The following is a 6,000-nucleotide window of genomic DNA, read 5'->3' as shown; positions in this document are numbered from 1 at the left end:
TGCCAATGAGCCTCACTCCCATTCCGCTTGCTCTTGCAGCACTCATCCCCCTCCAGAGTTTCTCTATCGTCTCTTCTCCCACTCCCTCCCTCGTCGCCTTGACTTGCACCCTTTATAAGGATAATGTTGGTATGTGTTAAGCGCTTACTATGTGCAGAGCACTGTTCTAAGCACTGGGGTGGATCCAGGGTCATCAGGTTGTCCCACGTGAGGCGCACAGTTACACAGTTGAAGGAGCGTGGCTCAGTGGAAAGAACTTGGGCTTCGGAGTCAGGGGTCATGGGTTCGTCGCCCGGCTCTGCCACTTGTCAGCTGTGTGACTGTGGGCAAGTCACTTCACTTCTCTGTGCCTCAGTTACCTCATCTGTAAAATAGGGATTAACTGTGAGCCTCACGTGGGACAATCTGATTACCCTGTATCTACCCCAGTGCTTAAAACAGTGCTCTGCACATAGTAAGCGCTTAACAAATACCAACATTATTATTACTCCCCATTTTCCAGATGAGGGAACTGAGGCCCAGAGAAGTGACTTGTTTAGACTGTTTAGACAGCGAGCCCGTCATCAGGCGGGGATGGTCTCTCGCTCTCTGTTTTGCCGCATTGTCCATTCCCAGTGCTCTGCACGTAATAATAATAATGTTGGTATTTGTTAAGCGCTTACTATGTGCCAAGCACTGTTCTAAGCACTGGGGGAGATCCAGGGTCATCAGGTTGTCCCCCGTGAGGCTCCCGATCTTCATCCCCATTTTAGAGAGGAGGAAACCGAGGCACCGAGAAGTGAGGTGACTTGTTTAGACTGCTCAGAGTGGGAGCCGGTCCCCGGGCAGGGATGGTCTCTCTCTGGGGCCGAACTGTCCATTCCCGGCGCTTAGTACGGTGCTCCGCACATGGTGAGCGCTCAATCCAGACTACTGAATGGATGGATGAACTATGATTGAAGGAATCAAACCCGGCTGATCCCTGCAACCTTGGCTTCGGGCGAGGGCTCTCAGTCCCCCGAGCCGGGCCCCCGGAGGCCGGACGGCAGGCCCGGGCGGGGCGCCGCGGCGCAGGCGCAGGCGCCAGCGCGGGGCCGAGGGGGCGGGGCCGCCTGGCGGTGACGTCACGGTGACGCGCAGAGGGGCGGGGCCGCGGCCTAGTAGCGGCGGGTGGAGCGCGCGGCCTCCCCGCGGCGGCGGCGGCGGCGGCGGCTGAGGGTGAGAGCGGCGGCCATGGTGGGCTTCCCGGCGGCGGCCGCCTTCCAGGGTGAGTCCCGGCCTGCCGGTCGGTCTGCCGGTCGAGGGCTTCGGGGGAGGGCGGAGAAGGGCGGGGGGGAGCGGAGGCCGCTCGGCCCGGCCCGGTCCGGCCCGGCCCGGCCCGCGGTGGGCCTCTTCCCGGGGCCCCACACCGGCACGGGGCGGCGCGGAGGGGAGACCTGCCTGCCGGCAGCCCCGACCCCAGGCCTCAGCGGACGGCCCGCGGGGAAGGGACCCGAGGGGACGGCTGAGGGGCAAACGGAAGGGGCAGCCGAGGGGAAAGCTGAGGGGGTGACCCGAGGGGGAGAGCTGACGGGGGAGCCCGGGGGTCACCCGAGGGGGGAACTGACGGGACACCTGTGGGGAGACCCGAGGGGACGCACGAAGGGAGAGCCGAGCGGCAAACTCAGGGGACACCCCAGGGGAGAGCCGAGGGGGGGAACTGCGGGAGACCTGAGGGGAGACCCGAAGGGAGAGCTGACGGGAGAGCCCAGGGGGGAACTGACGGGAGATCTGAGGGGAGACCCGAGGGGGGCACGAAGGGAGAGCTGAGCGGCAAACCGAGGGGAGACCTGAGGGACAGACTGAGGGGGGAGACGAGGGGAGACAGACCTGAGGGGAGACAGACCTGAGGGGACACCCGAGAGGAGACACGAAGGGAGAGCTGAGCCGCAAACCGAGGGGGGAGTCGAGGGGACAGCCGAGCGGCAAACTGAAGGGAGAATTGACGGGGGAGCCCAGGGGAGAGCTGAGGGGGGAACTACGGGACACCTGACGGAAGAGCCGAGCCGCAGAGGGGACAGCTGAGAGATGACCCGAGGGGAGAGCCGAGGGAAGAGCTGATAATAATAACCATGGCACTTTTTAAACGCTTACTAAAGGCCGAGCGCCCTTCCAAGCCCTGGGGTTGACACCAGGTAATGAAGGTGATAGAAGGTCGATCCAGGCCGCCCCACGTGGGGCCGACCGCCTCCGTCCCCATCGCGCCGACGAGGGAACTGAGGCCCGGAGAAGTGAAGCGACTTGGCCCGGGGCTCGCAGCCGAGAAGCGGCGGAGGCCGCCTCCGTCCCCCCTCCGCAGCCCCCCGAAAACCCTCCACCCGCCCGGGGGAAAGGGGAGAAGCGGCGGGGCGCAGGGGCCGGAGCCCGGACGGGGGAGGCCGAGGCCGTGGGTTCCCGGCCCGGCCCCGCCACCTGTCAGCCGGCTGACGTTGGCCCGGTCGCTTCCCTCCTCTGGGCCTCAGTGACCCCATCTCTAAAATGGGGATGAAGACTGGGAGCCCCAGGGGGGATGACCCGATGACCTTCTCCCCAGCGCTTCGAACGGTGCTCGGCACCTAGTAAGCGCGTAACAGATGCCATCGTCGTCCTCATAACCGCGTCGGGGCCCCGCCTTCCAAATAGCCGGAGCGGCTCCAGAAAACTTCCCGCGGGGTGTCTGATGGAGGAAGACGAATATTCGGGCTTTTTGGGGGGGTTATTTTGGGTTACTTCAAGTCGTCGGTGTGATTCCTGCCGCCGACCCCTCCGGACTGCGTTTCCTTTTTGTTGGTTTGTTTTTTTCTAATTGACGATTTTCATGGAAAGGAGCAATTCACCTTTTGGCGGCCTCAGCACGGCGAGCTTCGGCCAAGAAAGAAACTCGTGTTCTCGGCCGTTGGGATTTATTTAACTGTTTTCTGGCGTAGGGACGAGGAGGCCTGCGGTTCAAATTGCTTTGTATGTAGAGGACTTTACTCTGAGGCTCATTATCTTAAATCCTAGCTAATTGCCATCGTACCCCCCCAATTTTTTATAGTAAATAGCAAAAAGTCCTCTCCTATCCTTCCCTGGTACCTTTCCAAAAACTTCTAGCTCAACCTGTAAGATTCTGGAGAACTCTTTCCGATTTGCAAAAAGTAAATTCACCAGTGGCACCCATGAACCGACCAAACCTAATCTGATTTGAACATTTTGGAGCCGGTGGATGGTAGAGTTCCAAGTGTTACCTTTTAACCCTTCTGCCTTTACCAATAAACTTGACTGAAATTCACTTATGTCAGCGACCTACCTTTTGGTAGAGCGTTTGAAGTTTGTGGCTGAAGAATCTCACTAAGCACTCGTGGAAACATGTTAAATGGTATTTTTTGGTTGTTTGACCTGCCGTTTTTTCTCGTAATTCGTCTCTTCCTTTCCCTTGCTTTTCCTAAGGGGAAAAGTTGTGTCTCAGCCACCAGCCATTCTCGATTTGGTTTACTAAATGGTTGAGGGTACCTTCGGGTTGCAGAGTTATTCCTTGTGAAGAGACTTCACCAGTTGTCCTTACCAGCTACCTCTGGTGCGTCTCTGGGTACGGGGCTCGGCACAAAAGAGTGTGAATGACGGTGGAAACTGTCACTGCTAATGCAGAAGCAAGCTCATATCCTGCAGGCACGAGGACAGAACTTTACCTTCATAATAATAATAATAATAATAAAGATGATGGTATTTGTTAAGCCCTTACTGTGTGCTTACTGTTCTTAGCGCTGGATCGGAATGGTTGTTCAAGCAGTGCTCTCCCAAATAAGGGCCAGAAGAGCAGTGTGACCTAGTAGTGGAAAGAGCATGGGCCAGGAGGTACCTTGGTGCTAATGCTGGCTCTGTCTCCTGCCTGCTGTGTGACCTTGGACCAGTCTTGTAACCCCTCGCTGCCTCAGTTTCCGCATCTGCAGAATGGGGATTTAATTCCCCTTCTCCCTCCTACTTGAGCCCCGTGTGGAACAGGGACTGCATCCAGCCTTGATTAGTTTGTATCCAGTCCTGCGCTTGCTGCGGTTCTTGGTATATTGAAAGCACTTAAATACCATTAAAAGAGGGTGCGATGACTATATTTTGGTGGATAAACTGTGCAAGAGATTCTCTTAGCGATTCACTCACTGATGTGATTTTCACAGCTTACTGCTAACGTACAGCAAAAGTGTTAAAAGAAGCAGAGGGATCCATAGTGCATTAATGTGCTCCCAAGAGCCCCCCCAAATTGACCAAACAACTTAAAATAAAGCGCGTGGGTAGGTGATCAAATAAAATAAATATGTACCTATAGCGAAAGATTTGGATTCAATTTTTGTGTACGTACGTAAATGTAGTACCTGATTTTAAAGTGTTTTTCGCGTCCTATTTAGAGAAAAGGTACCTCGGAGGAAATTGATGTACCATTGTGCTGATAGCCATTATCCACGCCTAAATTGACTGGCCTCTAATCTCTATCAGTTCAGTCAAAAGAAGTGCTTTAACCAAGGTGAACTTTGCTAGAGCCCCTTAAGGGAGTGGTTGTACTTAAATCTCAATTCAATTATATTGGAAAGAGATTACTTTGGAAAATGAACATTTTAGAAGCTATGGTATTACGTCTAAATATAAATTTAGGTTTGCCTGGAGGTAACCAAGGCTATCTACTATTTGGCACTTTTTTAGATGTTTAGCTATAATCCTAATGTAGGAAAATGAAAGTAATTGCTGCACTTGTTTAACCCCAGAGTTGCGCTCCAGTTTTGTGAATTTGGTTGTATAATACGTCTCCATCCAAGGATTGTAGATTAACCCACCTGGGATTGCAAGGGGCAAAAGTTTTGTGAAACTTTTCCAGATCGTTCCAGATCTTGTTCACCCTTTTGCCCTACACAACTCTGTGGCCCTGAACTGCAGATCAGGGGAAAACTGGGTTCTGGGAGAGGGAGAAATTCAGTTTTCAGCTACCGATTCAGAAATGAATGGTCCTTGTTTCGGTCACTGCCTCATGCTGTTTTTAGTAAACTCGGTAAAACGTAGTTTTTTTGTTTGTTTGTTTTTTACATGAAGTGCTGTGTTGATTTAAGAAGATGGAGTGAAGTGAAAAGGAGGATAAGGCCAAATCGTATAAGGAAGGTAGGACATACATTACGTTTTTCTCACTACCTTTTCCTCTTTTCCTTAACCGAGTAATCGGTAGGGTGGGAATGGGTCTGGTTTAATAGTGGATAATGGGTGCCCTGCCCTGAATGGATGAGGCACTGGATGCATTTTTGTTGAGTAGCTTTACTTTTAAGGGCTTCTCTTTTTCTGAAGCGACGCTTCTGCTACCAAGTCCCAAATCCCAGATGTGCGTCTGTGTTTAGAGGAATAAATGAAAGGAGCACCACCGTTGTGGAGCAAATGGGGGTGACCTAGGGGCCCCCAGGTGCACACCCAGGAAATTCGTAGGTTTTGTGAGCTTCTGGAAAGAACCTTTTCCTTTGGGAATTTAGGATGCCCTTACTTAAGCAAGCATTATGGAATTAGCCAAGGGGAGTCTGCAGTTCCTTAGTGCTGACATCGGCCACCCAAGTGGTGAGAGTTGACTGTCTGAGAATTGAGTACTAAATGATATGTGAAAATAAGGCTGCAGTCTAACAGATCTACTTCCCCCTGTTATTCCCCTCTGTTTTGCTCTTGCGGACAGTGCTTTTGTTCTGATTATTGATCAGTGTGATTTTTGTCTGTTGTGAAGCGTTGCGCCAGGAATGAGTTGAAAAGTTCAGGAAAACAGGAAATTTGTGAGTGGTACCTTGGGATAGTCCATCTGTGGTATTCAGAGGTAGCCTGGTCTAGTGGAAAACCCCAGGTTGGGAGACAGGAGACCCTAGTTTGAGGCTGTACCACTTGCCTGAGGTGTTACCTCGGGCAAGTCATTTAACCTGCCTGCCTCAGTTTCCTGAAAATTCAATGCCTGTTTTCCCTCCCTCTTAAGACATGGAGTAGGATATAATTTTTTGCGTGTCTACCTCAGTG

The 6,000-nt window shown here is 53.0% G+C and overlaps 1 protein-coding gene across 5 annotated transcripts in view; it reads left to right on the top strand.

The window, feature by feature from the left end:
• The first annotated feature begins 1,182 nt into the window (after positions 1-1,182).
• The window catches only part of CBFA2T2 (CBFA2/RUNX1 partner transcriptional co-repressor 2), a 125,058-nt gene continuing 120,240 nt past the window's right edge, over positions 1,183-6,000 (top strand). For all 5 annotated transcript variants that reach the window (XM_029070514.1, XM_029070513.1, XM_039912971.1 and 2 more), the window contains exons 1-2: positions 1,183-1,246; positions 5,053-5,118. The gene's annotated coding sequence lies outside the window, so the exon portion shown is untranslated. The remainder of the gene's footprint in view (positions 1,247-5,052; positions 5,119-6,000) is intronic.

This window comes from Ornithorhynchus anatinus, chromosome 8 (genome assembly GCF_004115215.2).
Source record: "Ornithorhynchus anatinus isolate Pmale09 chromosome 8, mOrnAna1.pri.v4, whole genome shotgun sequence".
In the NCBI taxonomy this organism is placed as follows: domain Eukaryota; kingdom Metazoa; phylum Chordata; class Mammalia; order Monotremata; family Ornithorhynchidae; genus Ornithorhynchus; species Ornithorhynchus anatinus.
This window is presented reverse-complemented; position numbering and strand designations above follow the sequence as displayed.